This window comes from Myotis daubentonii, chromosome 7 (genome assembly GCF_963259705.1).
Source record: "Myotis daubentonii chromosome 7, mMyoDau2.1, whole genome shotgun sequence".
Taxonomy (NCBI): domain Eukaryota; kingdom Metazoa; phylum Chordata; class Mammalia; order Chiroptera; family Vespertilionidae; genus Myotis; species Myotis daubentonii.
Window position 1 is genome coordinate 49,091,825 of NC_081846.1, and position 12,249 is coordinate 49,104,073.

At 44.0% G+C, this 12,249-nt stretch overlaps 1 long non-coding RNA gene across 2 annotated transcripts in view; it reads left to right on the forward strand.

Moving 5' to 3' along the window:
* The window catches only part of LOC132238572 (uncharacterized), a 72,774-nt gene that overhangs the window by 4,037 nt on the left and 56,488 nt on the right, over window positions 1-12,249 (forward strand). For both annotated transcript variants that reach the window (XR_009453826.1, XR_009453827.1), the window contains exon 2: window positions 491-552. This is a non-coding gene — a long non-coding RNA (uncharacterized LOC132238572). The remainder of the gene's footprint in view (window positions 1-490; window positions 553-12,249) is intronic.

The window sequence follows — 12,249 nt, forward strand, 5'->3', positions numbered from 1 at the left end:
TAATGGTAAATGTTCCTTCTTTTTTACAGCAGCATAATATTCCATTGTGTAGATGTATCTCAATAAACTGTTGACTCACTGAATCACCATTACTCCAACCTCACAGAAATCTTCTCTAGGAGAGGAAAAAAATCTGAATAAGTAATTGTGTTAAATGCGTATATGCTTGTGTGAAGAATAGTGTGGGCATAAAGAAGGAATGGGTCAATTCTGAGGTGGAATAGGAGAAGTGTCACCACCCCCACTTTAGACCATGCAGCCAGCTGTTCAGTGTTACTGATGACCCTCCAGGAAATTGCCTTGGCATCAACTACAGTCTTATAGGCCACCAAAAGGAGGTTTGTTGAGGTCTCTTGCCACCTTTGTGGCAGGAGGTCATGTCATGATAGAGCCTGGCCTTCTGGGCCAGCCAGACTCTCTCCATGGCTACCTCCCGCTCCCTCGTGTCACTCTCATGTATGACCTGACAATATCTTGCCTTCTACCCTAGGACCTCTCTGCTGTCCCGCAGGTCCTGCTGTGTCTTCCAAGCACGTGCAACAGGAAGTGTTGGTGAGTTAATGCCCTGGGGGCTGATCTTTGGTCAAGGGCAATGGAAGCCAGTGGGTAAATGTTTATCCCTTTCCCTCCCCTGCCCATTGGGCCACACACAGGAGCTTCAAACAGCCTCTCTGAAAAAAATCATATGATAAAAATCAATCAGCTTATTCCAAAATTGTGGCCCCAGTAACTCACTCCCTTATATTCCCCCTCTCTCTTTCTCTGCCTCACTCTCCTTTTCCCTCATCCCTGTTTCTCTGAAATTACACTTCCCTGGAATTGCTATCTTTTTTTCTGGAGAAGACAAGTTAAAATAGTATTCCTTACCTGTTCATCGACTCTGAGAAGGTGGTGGGATTTCAGGAACATTTTGAGAGATGGGTTTTGTTGGAGAGTGGAATGATAATTTTCTACCCTTCTGTGGGATTTGCACAAGTCACTTAATTTCTAAGAGCGTTTTTATGACCTTCGATGTAAGTTGTGCACCAATAGTTCCTGTCTTGCCTATGTTTCTCAACATCATGAGGCTCTCACTGAGATAGCAGATATGGGAAGGGGTTGTAAACTCTTCACCTCTATACACATGTACATTGTAGCAAACTTCTACTCTTTGATCTGTCCAGCATATCTTCTCCAGGCAACAGCCCTTTCCTTCCACCCTCCATCCAAATGATTGCCCCATAAATACAATGGAATGAGATATTCCATGTCTGACCACATTTTATTGGCTCCAGGGTGGGCCCTTGGCCCGAGAGAGCAATTGAAGTTTGTCTGTAGGTATTGATTGGGGCATGGGTCAAGGCAACCTTTCTCTGTACACTTGGACTCTAGGATTTCAAACTCAGAAACTGTTAGCCCCAAATTTCATCATGTCGGTAGGAAAGGCAGAAGCTAATGTGCAACAAGGGAGAAGAATAAAGCAGACCTGTAGAATCAAGTAAAGGTAAGAGATACATTTCCACATGGTACCTGGGAGCCAACTGCTTTCTCATCCATGAAACAGTCTTGTATCCTCACACAAAAATTCCCCTTTTAAAATTGGGGTTCTGTTATTTCAACCCAAAGGAGTCCTGGTATAAATAAGACATTACTCTTGGAGTCCACATCTTTAAAACCTCAGATCAGGACCCGGGGAGGGTTACTCCCAAGAAAGACAGAGCACAGCACACTTCCCTAGGAGACCACTTTAAACCTGCGCAGAAAAGACTTCTGGTTGTTGACCCGGGAGACCAAACTACAACTTACTCATCAGACGTGTTTGTAGCTCCGTAAGAAGCCAATAACTGGCCTATGAATAGAAGATATAAGGAGAGTAAAAAGGTGAAAAAAGGGTTTTGTTGGGCGTGCGGGGTGATACTGCCTACACTGCATAAGAAGAAAGCATGTTTTGGGTCCTGCATATAAAACATTATACGAGAATACACCCTCTTTTTTCCTGGCAACAAAGCTGAGCATTACTTCTCATTCTTTTTTGTTGTTGTTTAATATATTTTTATTGATTTCAGAGAGGAAGGGAGAGGGAGAGATAGAAACATCAATGATAAAAGTTACTGATTGGCTGCCTCCTGCACACCCCCTACCGGGGATCGACCCACAACCCAGGCATGTGCCCTTGACCAGTATCGAACCCGGGACCCTTCAGTCCGCAGGCCGACACTCTATCCACTGAGCCAACCCGGCTAGGGCACTTCTTATTCTTAAGGTGCATACCCAGTTCTTAGTCCTTCTACATATGTTTGAGTCTACTTTTCAGATGCAAGAGAACAGCCAGAAGTTCAGTTGAACTTCCACTATGAATTGCATAACCCAAACATATTGTGCTTGTTTATAGAAAGAACACAACATCTATTTGGGGAGTAGGATGTGCTCATGGGAAAAGCCAGATATCAATACACCAGCACCAGCCAAGACGACACTGGACAATATATGATGAGTGCCCGACTATTACAGATAACAAGGGTTTCCTGCTCAAAGGAGGAGGAGACATTCTGTGTTGAAGAGGAACAGGCAGAAATGAAACCAGACCTTGAAGAATGAGTCTATTTTGAAAAGGCATGAGCAAAGGAAAAATTGAGGGGCAATAAAAGAAAAATTGAGGGGCAATAAACAAATGGTAATTGAGAAGCCAGATTACAAAGGGCTTTTACTATGAAGCAAAGGAATACTCCTACTTATTTTAGTGAGAATAGTATTTTATTTATGATGATAGCATATAAGTGATTCTATAGCACAATGTCTGGTACACAATACATGCTCAATTATTCTAGGTTTTTAAAAATATACAAATAAATGTAGTTACTGTTTGAAACACAGTAACTACATTTATTTGTATATTCAAGTGAGCATTGAATTCAAACACTCAATTCCTTGATTTTAAAGGAACCTGGTTTTCACTGGGAATAATAGGGAAATATTGCCAACGTTATTTCTGCAGTCATTTCTTTCTCTTTTTTTAAACATATTTTATTGTTTTTTTACAGAGAGGAAGGGAGAGGGATAGAGAGTTAGAAACATCAATGAGAGAGAAACATCGATCAGCTGCCTCCTGCACACCCCCTAACTGGGGATGTGCCCGCAATCAAGGTACGTGCCATTGACTGGAATCGAACCTGGGACCCTTGAGTCCGCAGGCCGACGCTCTATCCACTGAGCCAAACCGGTTAGGGCTGCAGTCATTTCTTATGAACTGTCTTACTGTGGTTGGCAAAACTATCTTAAATATTCTCTTGTTTTTCAATGTCCGGGTGGTCTCGGCTTTTCATTGATACAGGATGTAGGACGGGAGTAGAGCAAGAATTAGGCAAGTTTTATTAGCACAGTATGGAAACCACTCATAGCACCGCAGAAAACTCAGCATCTCCTGCCATCACAAGGAAAGGACATGAGTGTTTAAGTTACGGCATTGAAGTTAAGCTAAGTCACGTGTGTAACCTGGACAGGAATTGAATATGCATTATTTGCTGGAAGTCCTCCATCAGGACTGCTCACTCTCATGCTCAGAGTTTTTCTTGCAACCATGCCAGGTATTAGAAGTCTAAAGATCTTTCTCCTCCCTCCTCTACCTTGACAGTTCCTCTCTCTGGAAAATCTTTTCTAATACTGGCAACCATCAATTACTCTTGTAATTCCCAGCTAAACCGAATCACTGGCTGGAGTTTCTGTCTTCTTTCAAATAATCAAAATCTAGTTAAATGTTAATTTCCCCCTTTGCAATTTCCTATAACATACTAGTGTTATGTCAGCATCCCACTAAAATTTTCAGCATCCAAATGTGTTGCGAAACTAACAAAGAAAAGTGAGAAGCAACCAGGTTATCTAACTGCGGGCTGTCCAGTTAGGGATTACATTCACCTTAGTTACACATCTAAAAATTCACAGATATGTTCAATGGATATAGTCAACCATGATTGACTTTTAAACGTGTACATATAGATGAATAGCATTAGGGGGCAGGGCATCAGAATTATTAGTCAGAAAGCCTGAGTTCTACTTTGCACTATTTAAAGGTTTTTATAACCAAAAAGAAACAGAGAACTCAACTAATCCTCTGGCTAATTTTGTGGGAGGAGTGAGTAACCTAAAGTATTTCTTGAAATTATTGATTTTATATAGAAACAATATCAGGGCTGGAAGTGACCTCATATACCAATGAGTACAATTCATTCTCTGTGCCCACTGAAACTATTATTAAACATCTCTGATGACAGGTAGCTCACTACTTAACGAAATGGTCTGTTTCATTTTGGCCCACCTGTGACTATTAATGATGACATTATCTTGAGAGGCTTAGCAAATTCTCCTTAGGCTTTACATTGTAAAAAAGGGATAATATTTTTATGTTGACCAGGTGAACTTAGCACTCAAGGACAATATTCATGCTCAGTCACACCACCTTGAACAAAACACAGCACTGTGTATTTGACCAGTCACATTTAAACATTTGACCAATAATGTTTAAATGGAGGCAGTTAATATTGTGATCTGTTATAACAAGGTATATAAAATTTCATTGTTTTAGGGAAGGAAGATTCTGACTGTTGAGATAATTTACCTTTTAGGCAAGTTGAACCTTTCACAGCTGATAATGAGTAGGCCTTTTATCCTGGGATTAGTAGAATTTGCTTTCACTCAGCAGAGAAAGTGAGGATGATATGAGGAAGGTAGAGAGAGGAATGGATGAAGATGTCAGAAGCTCGTGCACCCTGCTGTGTGATTTCTCATGATTTTGCTGCTCAGCTGCCATAAACATATTAGTCACGAACTGCTTAAAACCAGTGATAGCCCTAACCAGCTGTCCAGTTGGTTGGAGTATCATCCCATGCACCAAAGATTGCAGGTTTGATTCACAGCCAGAGCATATACCTAGTTTGTGGGTTCCATCCCTGGTCAGGGAGCATACAAGAGGCAACTAGTCGATGTTTCTCTCTCTCTCTCTCTCTCTCTCTATCTCTATCTCTATCTCTATCTCTAGCTGTCCCTCTCTTCACTCCTTCCCTCCCTCCCTTCCTCTTTCTAAAATGAATAAGCATATCCTAGGATGAAGATTAAATAATTAAATAAAACCAATGATATATTGTGGAAACTCATAAAGAGACTAGGTCTTGATACAAACAGCTTCCTATATAATAAAAGGCTAATATGCAAATCGACCGAACAACGGAACAACCAGTCACTATGACATGCACTGACCACCAGGGGGCAGACGCTCAATGCAGGAGCTGCCCCCTGGTGGTCAGTGTACTCCCACAGGGGAGCACCACTCAGCCAGAAGCCAGGCTCATGGCTGATGAGAGCAGCGGTGGTGGTGGGAGCCTCTCCCGCCTCCACAGCAGCACTAAGGATATCCAACTGATGGCTTAGGCCCGCTCAGGAGCAGGCCTAAGCTGTCAATCAGACATCCCCTGAGGGCTCCCAGACTGCGAGAGGGCGCAGGCCAGGCTGAGGGATCCCACCCCCCCCACCCCCCGTGCATGAATTTTGTGCACTGGACCTCTAGTATACAAATAAGAAAGCTGGAATATGGATGCTGAAGCAGATTTGAGAAAATATGGAAATGGACTTCAAATCTCAGGTGGTCAAGAAACTGGAATTTGAGTCAAGTGTAAAGCTGGCCAAAAAGGAATCAGCAGATCAATTAATTCAGTGAACTGCCTGTCATGGGAAGTGTTCAGGCAGAGGCCTGCCTGGTAAGAATGTCGGAAAAGGTATTCCTGTCTGCAACTGACTTGGAAGTTGATGTCCTCTAAGTTCCCCTTAGTACTTCAGAGTTAACGCAACACACTATGGACAGAAGGGCAGGGATAGCTTCACTCCTAAATTTCTACTCTCCTAGAGGGTAGAGGGGAAAAGGAAGAAAGAGAAAAAGTGAAGTAGGAAAAGCGGGAGGTTGTTATTGTCAGAAAGAAGCATGTTCAAAGGTTAGAAAGAGAAATTTGAAATCCAAAGAAATCAATCACTTCTTGCTTCACTCTATAACATATACTGAAATGATCAAAGCGACATATTGGAATATATTGCTAGCTGCCTGCAGGTCCCATCACAAACAGAATCGAAGGACGTAGGCCACATGTTATGTTGGCAGTGCCTGTTAGTTACCAGCTTCCTCCCTGGCACTTTGAACATTTTCTGTGCTGCTTTTAATAGTGGAAAATTAGACATTAAAAATAACTCTATTATATTCTATTTGAGAATCAATATTACCTCAAATGATTGTGTTTTTTCTTTCCCTCATTAATTGATAGAGTTCATGTTTATTGTCATACTAGAGGCCCAGCGCACAATTAAATCGTGTGTGTAGGGTCCCCTAGGCCTAACCTGCCATCAGCTCGGCGGATGCTGCCAGCGGCCCGCTTTGCTCCTCAGACACTGCAGGCGCCCTGTGACACTCCAGAAGGCCCGCCCACTGTGGCTGCATGGACCCAGAAGTCCCGCCCATCACAGCCCTGCGGGACCCATCAATGCACCTCCTGGAGGGTCTGGTAGTTGGTCGTGGTGCTGTGACAGCATCCTGACCACAGGCCTTTTATGATATAGACTAGGGGCCTGGTGCACAAAATTCGTGCACTGGGTGTGTGGGGGGGGAGTGTCCCTCAGCCCAGCCTGCCCCCTCTCACATACTAGGAGCCCTCAGGCGTTGACCCCCATCACCCTCCAATCGCAGGATCGGCCCCTTGCCCAGGCCTGACGCCTCCGCCAGAGGTGTCAGGCTTGGACAGGGGACCCCCATTTCCCCCCGATCACTGGCTCTGGCCCCTGCCCAGGCCTGAGGCCTCTGGCCCAGGAATCATGCCTGGGCAGGGGACCCCCATCTCCCTCTGATCACTTGCTCCACCCCCCGCCCAAGCCTGACGCCTCTGACCCAGGCTTCAGGCCTGGGCAAGGGGACCATCATATCCCCCCAATCCCCGGCTCAGCGCCCCACCCAGGCCTGATGCCTCGGCCAGAGGAGTTGACCCTCATCACCCTCCGATCACCAATCACTGGATCGGCCCCTTGACCAGGCCTGAGTCCTCCGGCAGAGGTGTCAGGCCTGGGCAGCGGACCCCCAGCTCCCCGTGGTTGCAGGCTCCGCCCCTGCCCAGGCCTAATGCCTCTGGCCTAGGCGTCCGGCTCAGGCAGCAGGGACCCGCAGCTGCAGCGGCCCCGCGATCGTGGGCTCCGTTTTAGGCCCAGGCAAGGGACCCCTTGCTCCTGGGACTGCCAGCTTCGACCGTGCCCAGCTCCCATCGCTGGCTCCACCCCTACTTCCTGCTATCACTGGCCAGGGCGGCAAAGGCACCTGATTCTCTGATCATGGCTGGGGGGCAGGGCAAAGGCAGCCCCAGGGCCGCCTTTGCCCTGCTCCCCAGCTCTTAGCTCCCCCCTGGGTTTCCAATCACTGTCAGTGGCAGGGGGCTTCTTCCTGCTTTCCCTTTTGCCTCCCTGCATTGTGCCTACATATGCAAATTAACCGCCATCTTGTTGGCAGTTAACTGCCAATCTTAGTTGGCAGTTAACTGCCAATCATAGTTGGCGGTTAATTTGCATATAGCCCTGATTAGCCAATGAAAAGGGTATCGTCGTACGCCAATTATCATTTTTCTCTTTTATTAGTGTTGATTCAAGAAGGAGGGTAGAATTTCAAAGGTAACATCCCCTTGCAATCGTTCATCATTTAGTTTTGCCTTCAGAAGTGCATCTAAGGTAGATGTTCATGTCCAAGTCTAAAATAATCATTACCGAGCCATCATTAACATCAATTAAATTCTACATGCTTATAGTTGGAAAGTACACATAATTTTAAAAGTCTTTCTCCTAAAATTAAAAAAATATGCAAATCTACATAATAACCATATGATCAGCCATCTTTCATTGTTAAATTAAATGCAATGCAGCATAGGTGCCTAGATAGGATAATCGTATCGTAAATATTCCAAGGAATTAATTGATCTCATTTGATTGCATTTGAGACCAATAAACAGTCATACCTTCTACCGCCGAATTGCATGTGATGTAAGCAGTCAGCTCCACGTGATGGATGTGTCTAGGCTGAGATGTTTCTATTTGTCTCGCACTTTTATTATCTCTAAATTAACTTTAAAATGCAATTAAAATACAACATAATCAGGATTTAGAAGAAAACAAACTTTCAAGAATCTGCGCTGATGTATGTTATTGGAAGATGTAGGTACTGTGAATTTATTGGCTATATATTTTTTGGAAGGTCTCCCCTGTGGTTGCCACAGAATTATTAACAAAGCCCAGGGCCCCTGGGGCTTCCTAAATGCTTACAAATGATTTGACTTAAAAGATTTTTGCAGCCCTCATTTACATTGTAAAAGGAAATGCAGCTAAGTTTAGGGAGAAGTTTTAGAAGCTTTGACGTGGCAAGTTGCCATGAGAATATTTTCCCTGTGGAGAAAGGAAACTCAAATGTGCTAATTAAGGGTGCTTAATATCCCTCAAAATTAATTCTTTGTTACCTGCAGTGATTTAATTACTCCCTTATGGAAAGCTCAGAAAATCCTCGCATCTTTAAATAGCAACGGGCCACTCATTGATAGAGTCAACTTTCACTTTAAAAGTAGTTCTCCTACTCATTCGCTACCACAGTGGGCAAAGAGAGAGGACTTCAGATGTCACAATAAAATACCGGGACAAATTTCCACTGGTGGTTTGCAAAATCAGTGTCATTGATGTCATCATCCCTCACATAAAAAGAACCTTCCAGAAAAAAGTTATTAGAGTAAAAAAAAAAAAAATGAAGGCTGAGAAAGGGTTGGAATAAACACCAGGCGATTCTAGCTGAAATATGGACACCAGAAGCAGTCTTGAGCTCAGACACTTTCCCCACCAGCAGCCTGCTCTTTCCAGAAAAGTAATGATCAAATGTCCTCGGGGGATAGTGATTGAACTAGGAGATAATAACCATACAAGACTGTTTATCTTAAGCAATAGACTGGAGTGCTGTCCAGGATCTTGGAATTCTTCTTGAATCAAATAGCTCGGAATAGTATGAAACACAACATAAAGCTCTAAATGTAGGTACATATCTTGAACTCAAATGTCACTTTCTCTGGCAGCCAACTCTGAGTTGCTGCCTGCTGTCACTCTACCGCATCGCTCAGGGCATTCTGCAGTCTTCTTGCAGGTTTGTTTATTTCCTACTTTGTTACTGTCTTCCATCGCAAGCGTGTGGGCTCTGGGAGAGCAGAGCCCTGGCCGTCTTAGCCGCTGCTCTAGTCCCTTCCGTGAGCGGCTCTTGGCACATGGTGGCTGTTCAGTAAATCATTGTTGAAGGAGTAAAGTGCAGATTGCTTTATAAATGTCAAACTTACTTGTAACAATCAAAGAAAGGTTTATTCTAGAGCCGGTGCTAGGAAAGGAGCTGGGTGTTCTGTGTAAGCACCCAGAGTCCATGTAATGGTGGGGGGTCCAGAGGCCCCTGCACATGGCATTGACTGCTCAGGTGACTGATGAGAATCAGACAAAAGGGAGCCCAAGCTGAGCACTAGGGAACCTGTGGTGTTACTCTCCTGGGCTGGGATGTTCTCAGTTCAGTCCTCGCCTGTGCTGTCTACACCACATAGATGCTCATTTTTGGCACATTTACAGGTGCTCATAGATCAACCCTTCAATGCTGTGGAAACAAGAAAAGGCTGCAAAGTGCTTCAGGGAAAAGGGCAGCGCAGTGCTAACAATGAGACCCAAAACAGGCAGGCTGAGCGCTGACACACACCCACATTTGTGTGTACCAGCCCTGCAGGTGTTTTCTCCTGTGGCTGGGAATGAGGAAACAGGTAGGGAAAGTCCTTAGCTTTTCCATGGGGGTGGCGGGGGCGGGAGGGCGGGGGGGGGGGGGGTGGTGGTGTCAAGCCTCTGCTCACAGTCTTTGAAACTCTCAATATAAATAACAATACTAAAATGACTCTACATAATTTCAAAATTGTCATCTTAGACACTTTTCATATTAACATTATTAACATAAACACAATGCAATATAATTGTGCCATCATAAGATAATTATAAAATCTGTTTTTAAAAACCATGAATTCATGGAGCATAATGGGTGGTACAGTCCTGCAATACACTGACAGCCGACACGGAATATCTCCACCCTCTGGATCTGTCTGTGAAAATCTAGAACTCTACATCTGACCCCAGGCATACATCTGATATGGTCAGAGATCTCCATTTGTGGCACTTTATGGATTTAGGAAGTCTAGGCCTGAGGCCCTGAGCAGGCTCCCACCCCCTAGCCTAGCCCCTGTGTCCACCTATTTTCTAGTGTACATCTGTCCTTCTGCTACTCCTCTCCTTTTAACTTTGCTTGGGCCACAGAACCAAGGGGTTTATCCTGCTGACTTGTTGAACAGTTTGCATAGGAGTGCATGTGTGTATTCTATTCTCCATTCATCTTAACTTCGGTAAGCACACGGATGTGGTTTTCCGTGGCTTCTATACCGTCCTCGCTCAGTTTCCAGCCAATGAATCACTCCTTAGGCCAGTGGTTCTCAACCTGTGGGTCGCGACCCCTTTGGCGGTCGAACGACCTTTTCACAGGGGTCGCCTAAGACCATCCTGCATATCAGATATTTACATTACGATTCATAACAGTAGCAACATTACAGTTATGAAGTAGCAACGAAAATAATTTTATGGTTGGGCCACAACGTGAGGAACTGTATTTAAAGGGCCAGAAGGTTGAGAAGCACTGCCTTGGCTGATGGTCTAACTTGGAAGCTACACGCCAGGGCAACTCAAAGGGAAACAGCGCAGCTCATGTGAAGTTAGATCATTTGTAAATTATAGAGAGTTTGAGAAAAGAAATTTCACTGAAGCAAAAAGCCTGCTTTATCTCCTCACAAGATCCGATTTCACCTGTACTGACCTGGAAGAAAACACAGATAAAGTCCTTTGCTGAAGCTTTCCGAGATTACCCAAGATAAATAGATAATGTCATTGCAGGCATTGATTTTCTGGACTCCAGACCTTTCTCAGAAATGCTAATTAATCAGGACTCAACTCTTCATAGATCTCAGTAAAGAAGACCTTTTCTTCTTAGTACCAAAAATGAATAACCAATCATTTAGTAAAACTTTATATCTTGAGCTTCAAATAATAGGAATTGGGTTCAGTTCTTTAAGGCCAAAAATAAAACGATGAACAAATACTATTGAAAAGGTCCAGAGAAGGGTGAAGCAACACTTCCCACATCACTCCCTTTTTCCCCACTCCCTAAGTCACCTTCAGGCAGGGGTGAATTTGCTCTCCTCCCACACACATTCTTTCCCCCAGCAAACCCTTGCCCCCTCTGGCATGACTGTCACTGGTCAACATTTGGCACAAAACTCAGACTTTCTTTTGCACCATTGGAAAATATCAGTAGCATGAGATCCCTTTTAAGACAAAACCACTCAAGGAAATGCAACTCAAGGAAATAAAATTGAACCCTGGCGATGAGAGACAAGGTTTCTATGGTTTTCCACCCAATGCACGTGGCCTTCCCGTTGGGCAGCTCCAACCAGCTTGGCAGCATGCCAGGTGGACCCAGCAGACTCACTCATCCATAGAGGATGAGCCCCTGTGGGAGCCACCTGCTATCTGAACCACTCATACAGTTCGGCCACTCCTCCCTACAAAAGGCTCTGCATGGCTCTTCTTGTCTATAGGACAAATCCAGATGTCTTGGTGGGCAAGGAAACAAAAAACCACAGGAACTGTTAGATAATGGCCTGGAAGGCAGATGGGTTACTGGTGGACATCTCTAGGAGCCATAGAAATAGTGGAAAAGAAAGGGTAACATTCCTGGTCAAAGAATGAAGCCAAGGACTTGAATTATTAGAGGCTTGATAATTTGGACTTCTATAACTTGGACTTTAAATTTATTGTGACCTCATATTATCATCCCCTGCTCCAGATTTATGAAATACGTGGCACGCTTTTTAAATAAATGTTTATGTATTTGAAATATATATTTAAAAATTTTTAACTTAGAGCTGGAAAGAATTTAGGGTGGGAGATAGAATAGCATAATGATTTTGGATACTGGAAACCATCAGATTTCTATCTCAGATTTCTATATTGCATTTCTTTTTACTAGTTGTGTGATCACAAGCAATTTGCTTACCCTCTTTAAGCCTTTGTTTTTTCATCTATAAAATACAGCTGTGTGGCAGATTGTATTTCTCAAAAGCCCTCCAAAGATAGCTGCACTAATCCATATTCCAC